Below are 9,621 nucleotides of genomic sequence, written 5' to 3'. Positions count from 1 at the left end.
TGTGGAACCTCCCCACCTTTGCAAAACTATGCACCTTCACATGTCTATATGTGAGAGGGCATGGAGTTTGTGTGTGGGGATAGTTTGGTAGATGTGCTTGTGATGTTGATGTGCATGACACAAACATGTGGTTCAAACCCCCATGTCACTTTGTCATTGTGCACATGAACCCAACCTTTGTAGTTGTTGTCTTAGTAGGGTACTTTATGGAGTTGCATATTCAGTTTTGTTGCAAGTTTGAGCCTTGATTCCATGGAATAGGTGGAGCCCAAGGGCATGAGTTTTTGTGTGATAGTAGTAGGGGTTTTGCTTTACACCATAGTGGTGTCAATTATCTCTTGGTGTTATGTGTGTGCAAACTATGCCTAGACAAAGTGGGCATGTGGCTGAAAAATTCCAGATTAGTGAACTCTGAAATTTCACTAAGTCTGGGATTCTGGAAACATTTTCTTCCCCTATAGATGAGGATGTGCTGGTCATTCTATTGAGAACTAGCCTTAGTTCAGTGCTAAGATTTTGAACCTGATATGTTTTTGAAGCTTCCTGTCAAATTTCAAGTCATTTGGAGTCCAGTAGGTTGTGTTTTGGTTGCTGTCAAAAAGCTTCAGAACAGAGACAGAAACTCAGGTGCAGGAATTTTCACTAAGTCCCTGAGATCTGATGGTCTTGGGAAAGTTTGTGGCCTTGTATCTTCTAGAGTTTAATTCCTTTTGCTGTGATTCTTGCTGGTGCTTGTAGTGTTCTTGGTGGGAAACAACCACACATATTATTTGTCATGATTGGAGACCTGTAGCTATGTTGCATGTAGCTCCCAAAGAGCTAAGATGCAGATTATGACAGATTATGTAGTTTTGTCATTTTGGTCAATGTGTGTGCTTAGTTGATGTTGTGGTGTTCTTCCTTGCTCCAATCCATTCATGTTTGGTTGTTACAGGTCTTGGCAACCTGGGAATACCAGATTTGTGCCAATTGTGAGTGTGGTGTTGATTCTTCCACATAGAGCTTCATTGCTTGTTTCGTTGATTCTCGTTGATCCGTAGCTCCGTTTGCAATGTTCTTTATATGGTTTTGCACCGTTTTCACGAGCCGCATCTGTTCATGTCATTCTCATGCATGTCAAAATAGCTTAGTGTACAGTTCTGTCCAGAAACTTGCAATAGTTTATTTTGCTTGTGCTAGTGATAGAAATAGTGGTGCATGCTCAATTTTCATCTCATGCATCATGTGATTGCTGCATCTTGTGGTGCTGTTGTTCATTGGCTGTTGTTCTTATGTTGGGTAGCACCGGGATCGGAGACCGAATACGTGGAGTCAGGAGAGTACGTGCAGGACGAACCAGAACCAGTCCAAGCCGAGGATATCACAGGCAAGATGATATGACCTTGATTCCATCTCTAGACTTGTTATGTTAGTTTCGTTTCCATGTCACATTGCTCGCTGCCTACCACTGAAATTAAATTGCCTCTTGAAATGCCATGAGCCCAAACACCGTTCTCCTTCCTAGCAAACTTGTGTGGCTAAGTAGGCTTGCTCAGCTACTAATGTTAGCATTGCTAGTTGCAGGTGTTTAAACTCATGTGATTACATGAGCTTGGTATCATTATATGAATTCTGTTATTTAATTAATGCACCTATATACTTGGTAAATGACGGGAGGCCTAGCCTTTTGCCGGGTGCCTTGTTCCGTTATTTCCGCCTTAGTTACCGGTTGCCGGTGTTTGATTTCATAATGATCGCTCCTAACACGTTCGGGGTTGTTATGGGGACCCCCTCGATAAATCACGTAGTGCTAAGGCTTGTCCGGCAGGACCCAACATTGGTATTATTTGCTAATCACCTAATAATCTGCATAGGGAATAGCTACCCCGAGGAATTTAATCAACAACCCGTGCCAGTGCTCCTCATGAGTGTTGGTCCAACCACCTAGCAGTCGGGAAGACCACCCTGGGGAAACTTGAGGTTTGGTCCTTGTCCACTTTGCATAACGGTGTTGTCCTGAGACTGAGATATGCGGCTCTTATCGGGTCGTCGACACACCGGGAGGTCCTGCTAGCCTTGCCTTACCTAAGCGGTATATCTTGCGTATAGGAATCCCAGTGAAGCTTTGGTTTCCCCCAGAGTTGAGGTTTTCCTCTAAGGAATCCAACGAGATCACGAGATTCGTGATAGAGGATGCCTTTGCGGCCTGTCTTCGTTTGTGATGGACTAGTTGGAGCACCCCTGCATGGTTTAATCTTTCGGAAAGCCGTGCCCGCGGTTATGTGGCAACTTGGAATATTTTGTTAACATCCGGTATTAGAGAACTTAAACATAAACTAATAAAACTGTCAACTGTGTGCGTAACCGTGACTGTCCCTTCGAAAATCTCTCTTCGATCGGGAACACGGTGGGGTTATGAATGCCGTAGGTAGGTGTTCAGGATCACTTAGTGATCAAGTAATCCCGACCGCTAGCGTAGACCACCTTCCCTTCTACTTTGCGTAAGTTAGCCACTTATTCAAGCAAAGGATGCTGCAGCTTGATATACTTCTCCCTTACCCTTCCCAATAACATGACTAGTTCTGGCACCAAGGTCTTAGATTGCTGAGTCCCCGTGGCTCACGGATTCCTCCGAAACTCCCAGCAGGTACAGGTACCCCAGAGGCAGATGATCCCGGCAGCACCCAGCTGGCGTGGCAGTACGACGAGGAGGCAGACCGCCTCTACGTGAACTATCCAGAGGACTGAGGCGTGGTCGTGATCGTGGGCCTGCAGCAGGGTAGCATAGCATTTTCCATGTTTTGTAGTCCGTAGCGGAACTACCTTTTTTGTATCTGTGTTGTACTCTGAGTTATTAATAAGAACACAGTTGAATCCCGAATTGTCTACTTGTATTTTTATTTTGTGCTATGTTACTTGCTTGCGAAACTCTTAGATGCGCTTCTTTCCTATTCGGGGGCCTCGACCCCCAGATCGGAAAGGACCGCATCTTGGTCGTTACAAGTTGGTAATCAGAGCCTTACGACCATAGGAGCCTTTGTGTGATCGTACTTGGCCGAGTCGAGTCTAGAAAATGTTTTGAGTCTTAGTTATATCGGAGAGTAGGATTCTTTTTCTCCTCTTCTATGCTCTGGTGAGGTTCCCCTCTTAGGATATCTTTAACTCTACTCCTTTTCTCGCTCAATTTTTTTTTAGGATCACGCGGGTATTTGTGAAATCTATATGATTTCTATGTGACGGAATCATGTCCTGGTGCCTCCTATCTGCTCTAAGTATCAGGGGAGTTGAGCTCCAGGGATTATCGCGCACATCGCCATCATTCAGATTTCTGAGTATCTAAGAACGGAGGGTGTTCGTTATTGCTTCAATACGGGTAGTGGTGAGATAACCCCGATGTCCCCAGTTCTGGTGTAGATTGTTTGGGGGTATTACCACACTTTGTATCGTTGTGATCACGAGGATCTGGTGTAGATGAAGGTCCGAGATGCTAGTTGTGTGTTGAAGGATGTGATACAGGTGACGGGTTAGTTTATGAGTTGTGTGAAATACTCCTTGTATCCGTGTACCTGATTGCATGACCGGTTATTTCAGGAATTCATAGGTGGGATATCTAGTATTATCTTATAGGACTATCTTCCTACAGACGCTTGATAGAGGTTTGGGAAATCTCGGTCTTATGTTTGTTCCGAGCAGTTCTAGCTCACACTTGTTTGCAGTGGTCCTTATCGGAATTTTGTCGTCTGTTACTTCGAGGATGCACTCTTGCTATGTTGTTCGAGTGCAATGCTAAATTCTGTTCAGATATTCCTGTCTTTTGATTCAACAATATCTTCAATTATTCTGTGGACTAATATGCTGTCCGTCTTCAGGATGGCTCCACCGACTCGTCAGACCCCAGCGCGTGAGGATGTGCCGCCGCCTCCTCCTCCTCCTCCGCCTCCGCCGCCGCCTCCTCCTGCAGAGGCCTGGCAGGCGATGATGGCAGCTACTAATGCAAACACTCAGATGCTGTTGCAGTTGATCCAAGAGAGAGCCAATCATCAGCAGGGCAATTTCCAGCAGGGTGGCAATCACTTCGCCAGTCTCAGTCAGTTCCTGTCAAACCAGCCTAAGACGTTCACTCCTTGCGACCAGCCGTTTGATGCGGAAGATTGGATCCGTGATATGAACAAGCATTTTGAGTGTAGCAATGTGCGTCCGGAAGACTATGTCAAGTTTGCAACATTTCAGTTGAAGGGGCAGGCTTCTATTTGGTGGCAGCAGCTTAAGGACTCCAGAGGTGGCAGGGTGATGTCCTGGGACGAGTTTTGTCGTGACTTCAGGTCCCGCTACATCCCTTCCAGTTTTGTTGAGGAGATGCGTGAGAAGTTCAGGCGTTTGAAGCAGGGCAGCAGTTCTGTGTACAAGTACAATGTTGAGTTCCACGAGCTGGCCCGTTACGCGTTGCAGGATGTCCCGGATCAGAAGAGCAAGATCTATCAGTTCAGGGGTGGTTTGAAGGAGGATTTGCAGTTAGCGCTTGCTTTGCACGATCCTGAGGAGTTTGACAAGTTCTACAACTTAGCTCTCCGAGCAGAGGCAGCCTTGCTCAGGGTGGAGAACTCCAAGAAGCGCTTCAGAGATTCCAATTCTTCCTCGACTCAGGTGGTTCAGAATCAACATAGGTTTTGGGTTTCTCCTCCTCCTCCTCGGCACTCGCAACAGCCGAAGCACTCAGGTGGACGTGGTTCTTCCCACCCACCCAACCCTGGCTTCCAGCAGAGATACCAGCATCAGAAGCAAGGGCCTCCTCAGATTCAATTCCGGCAGCCAGCAGATGTCACTTGTCACAAATGTGGGCAGAAGGGTCACTATGCCAACAAATGCACTTCTCAGCTCCGTCTGCCGCCTCCTCCTCCAGGCAAACCTACAAGCAACGCTCTTGTCAAGTTCAACCCCAGATCAGCTCGAGTCAACATGGTGAATGCAGCTGAGGTAGAAAATTCATCGAATGTGATCATGGGTAATCTCCTAGTCAATGATTTTCCTGCTAAAGTCTTGTTTGATACTGGTGCATCGCATTCGTTTATCTCAAGGCCATTCTCATTTAAGCATGGGTTCCCTACTCGTGATTTGCTTAAGCCTCTTTCAATTGTGTCTCCGGGTAAGATCATGAATTCTCACATGATGGTTCCAGATGTTTCTGTCAAGATGGGCAATTATGCTTTTCTGGCATCTCCTATTGTCTTGGGCAAGTCCGACATTGATTTGATCCTTGGTATGGACTGGTTGGCCATGAACAAGGCATCAATTGATTGTGAAGCTAAGGAAGTCAAGCTTACCCACTCTTCGGAGGATGTGATTATATTCGCGGCGCGCAATGACACAATCCGCTTGTTCTCCTTGAATGAAAAGGGTGAGATCAATCCCATTGAGCAAGTTCCAGTAGTCCGCGAGTATCAAGATGTGTTTCCTGAAGAGCTTCCAGGCATGCCTCCGCACCGTGAAGTTGAGTTCGTCATTGAGCTTGAGCCAGTGTGCAAACGGCCGTACAAGCTGGGTCCAGAAGAGTTGAAGGAACTCAAGAGGCAACTCGATGAGCAGGAGCGTTTGGGTTTGATCAGACCAAGCTCGTCTCCGTGGGGATGTGGTGTTCTATTTGTCAAGAAGAAGGATGGTTCGTACCGGCTGTGTGTCGATTACCGCCCATTGAACAAGAAGACAATCAAGAACAAATATCCACTTCCGAACATAAATGAGTTGTTCGAACAGCTGAAAGGTGCTAAAGTATTCTCCAAGCTTGATCTCAGAATGGGCTATCATCAGATTCGCATTCGCGAGGAAGACATTCCGAAGACGGCATTCAGGACCAGTTTTGGCTCGTATGAGTATACGGTCATGTCTTTTGGTCTGGCTAATGCTCCTCCGACTTTTTGCCAATTGATGAACTATATTTTCTCGCCATTTAAGAATGAGTTTGTCTTGCTCTATCTCGACGACATTCTGGTCTTTTCTGAGTATGAGGAAGAACATGAGAAACATCTCAGGTTGGTGCTTGATAAACTGAGAGAATACAAGTTGTATGCCAAGTTTTCCAAGTTCGAGTTCTGGCTGAAAGAAGTGGTTTATCTAGGGCATATTATCTCTGCCGAGGGCATTAAGGTTGACCCGTCCAAGGTTCAAGCCATTGTTGAATGGGAACCTCCGCAGAATGTGAAGCAGCTTCGAAGCTTTCTCGGTCTTGCCGGATATTGTAGAAGATTCGTTGAGAACTTCTCCAAAATCGCCAAGCCGCTCTCTAGTCTTATTCAGAAGGGTGTCAAGTATGTTTGGTCTCCAGAGTGTCAACTGGCTTTCGATACACTCAAAGAGAAGCTTATCTCCACTCCGGTATTGGCCCCTCCGGATGATTCCAAGCCGTACCAGGTCTTTTGCGATGCTTCTCTCCAGGATTTAGGTGCAGTCTTGATGCAAGATAGGAAGGTGGTTGCTTATACCTCCAGGCAGCTGAAGCCTGCGGAGAAGAACTATCCTGTGCAACGTAAGGTTGAAGTTTTCACCGATCACAAGAGTCTCAAGTATATCTTCACTCAACCTAACTTGAATCTTCGGCAAACACGTTGGGTGGAAATGCTCCAGGATTTTAATCCGAGTGTTCAGTACACTCCAGGCAAGGCAAATGTTGTGGCAGATGCATTGAGCAGGAAGGCATATTGCAACAGTCTGATTCTACAACCTCTCCAGCCGGGTCTTTCTGAGTCTTTCAGGAAGCTCAATCTTCAGCTGGTTCCTCAGGGTTTTCTTGCGAACCTTCAGATCTCTCCTACCTTGGAAGATCAGGTCAGAGCAGCTCAGCTACTTGATGCTATGGTGAAGAAGGTCAAGATTGGTGTGGGAAAGAGTCTTCCCAAGTATAAGTGTTTCACTGTTGATGCCAGGGACACATTGTTTTTCGAGGACCGCCTTGTCGTCCCGAAAGGTGATCTCAGGAAGGTGATCATGGAAGAAGCTCATAACTCTCTGCTCTCTATTCATCCTGGAAGTTCCAAAATGTACCATGACTTGAAGCAGACTTTCTGGTGGACTCGTATGAAACGTGAAATTGCACAATCCGTAAACGAGTGTGATGTATGTCGAAGGGTGAAAGCAGAACATCAAAGACCAGCGGGCCTCTTGCAGCCTTTTCCGATTCCCGAGTGGAAGTTCGATCACATTGAGATGGACTTCGTCACCGGGTTTCCGAAGTCCAAGAAGGGCAATGCTGCTATCTTCGTCGTCATCGACAAATTGAGCAAAGTAGCGCATTTCCTTCCAGTCAAGGAATCCATTTCAGCAGCTCAGCTGGCAGAGTTGTACACCTCCAGGATTGTCTCTTTGCACGGCGTACCTATGATGATCTCGTCAGATCGCGGAAGTATCTTCACTTCCAAGTTCTGGGACTCCTTTCAGTCTGCTATGGGCACGAAGATCCGCTTCAGCACAGCGTTCCATCCTCAGACTAGTGGTCAAGTGGAGAGAGTGAATCAAGTTCTTGAGGATATGCTGAGAGCCTGTGTTATCTCTTTTGGCATGAAGTGGGAGGATTGTCTGCCTTTCGCGGAGTTCTCGTATAACAACAGTTATCAAGCTAGTTCTGGCCAGGCTCCGTTTGAAATTCTCTATGGCAGGAAGTGCCGTACTCCGCTCAACTGGTCCCAGACAGGCGAGCCTGAGATCCTTGGCAATGATATGATAGAAGAAGCTGAGGAGATGTGTCGGATCATTTGCGACAACCTAAGAGCAGCTCAGTCCCGTCAGAAGAGCTATTACGATAGCAAGCACCGTGACATGTCGTATGAGCTTGATGATTTTGTCTATCTCAAGGTGTCGCCTATTAAGGGTATGCAGCGCTTTGGCATCAAAGGCAAGCTTGCGCCTCGTTTCGTTGGTCCGTTCAGAGTGGTTGGCAAGAGGGGCGACCTTGCATACCAGCTCGAGCTTCCGTCAACCTTTGCAAATGTCCATGATGTGTTCCATGTTTCTCAGCTCCGGAGGTGTTTCAAGAACCCCGAGCGCACTGTGCATCTTCAAGATATCGATCTTCAGCCTGACCTTTCTTATCGTGAGCATCCAGTTGCGGTTCTCGAGGCGACTGAGCGCAAGACCCGTAACAAGACTGTCAAGTTTCTCAAAGTGTAGTGGTCACACCATTCCGATAAAGAGGCTACGTGGGAACGCGAGATCACCTCCGTTCCGAATTTCCCGATTTCTTTCAGTCTTAGATCTCGAGGGCGATATCTTCTTTGTAGTGTGGGAGAGTTTGTAGTGCCCCATATGTAACCTTCCCTATTTTGGAACCTATTGCATGTGGGTCCACCTTGTCAGAGATATGATGATGTCACTTGTGTCTATGATTTCCTGTGTCACCTTGTGTCCCTTGCATATCTTCCATGCATGCATAGCATAACATATCATATCATATCCTTGTCCTTGTGATTTCATGTGTCTCTTATTTTTAGTTTCCCTTGCATGCATGCAAACCATAATGCTTCATGTCATGTCTTGTGTGCACATATCTTGCTAGGTGTGATTGTGTGATCTCGTGATTTCATGTGTTGATATTGCACATGAGAATTTTGTGGTGTGAATTAGTGGAGTGTGGTGCTTGGCTTGTTTTTCAAACCCCTTGTTGGTTTCAAACCTTTCTCTCTTTAATTCTCAAGTTCAAAACCTGTTTGCTCCTGTGCTGCTTTATAAATGTTACACCTTTAGCCCATTTTATTTGGAGTGTGGGCATGTAGGAGAGGGGTTTTTAAAACCTCTTGTGCTAGAGGTTTTTCTTTATTTCAGATTTAATTAAATGTGTTTGGCAATAATTTTAGTTGCCCAATTAGCCTTTTTGGTATTTTATTCATTTGGGGCATAATTCCCTTATGCCCAGGGATATTTCATCTCTTTTGTTTATGCCTTAGTTTTTCCTAGAAATATTTGTGGCTCTCATGTTGTTTGGATATTAGAGAGGGCCAGGTTTTCCCTCTTTCTCTCAAACCTTCGCAGCAACAGCCCATCTCCTTCCAGGCCCAATACCCCTTCCCTCAGCAGCAGCAGCCCAGGAGGCGATCGTCTCCTTCCTCCCGACGTCACGTCTGTACGAACGCAGCTCCACTTCCCGATCGCCTCCCCTTGATCCTGTGGCTCCAGTGCCTCCCCCGAGGTAATATAAGGTGGAGGGAACCTTCCTCCTCCCCTAGGGTTCCTTCTCCTTCCCCCAGCGCCGCCGCCACCTCCCTCCTTTTCTCCTCCCTCTCCCTGGTAAGTCCTTGTTGGAATTATGCCCTAGAGGCAATAATAAATATAGTTATTATTATAATTCCTGTATATAGATAATCGTTTATTATCCATGCTATAATTGTATTGAATGAAGACTCATTTACATGTGTGGATACATAGACAAAACACTGTCCCTAGCAAGCCTCTAGTTGGCTAGCCAGTTGATCAAAGATAGTCAGTGTCTTCTGATTATGAACAAGGTGTTGTTGCTTGATAACTGGATCACGTCATTAGGAGAATCACGTGATGGACTAGACCCAAACTAATAGACGTAGCATGTTGATCGTGTCATTTTGTTGCTACTGTTTTCTGCGTATCAAGTATTTGTTCCTATGACCATGAGATCATATAACT

This window comes from Hordeum vulgare, chromosome 2H, assembly GCF_904849725.1.
Source record: "Hordeum vulgare subsp. vulgare chromosome 2H, MorexV3_pseudomolecules_assembly, whole genome shotgun sequence".
In the NCBI taxonomy this organism is placed as follows: Eukaryota; Viridiplantae; Streptophyta; class Magnoliopsida; order Poales; family Poaceae; genus Hordeum; species Hordeum vulgare.
Note: the sequence above shows the minus strand (reverse complement) of the source record.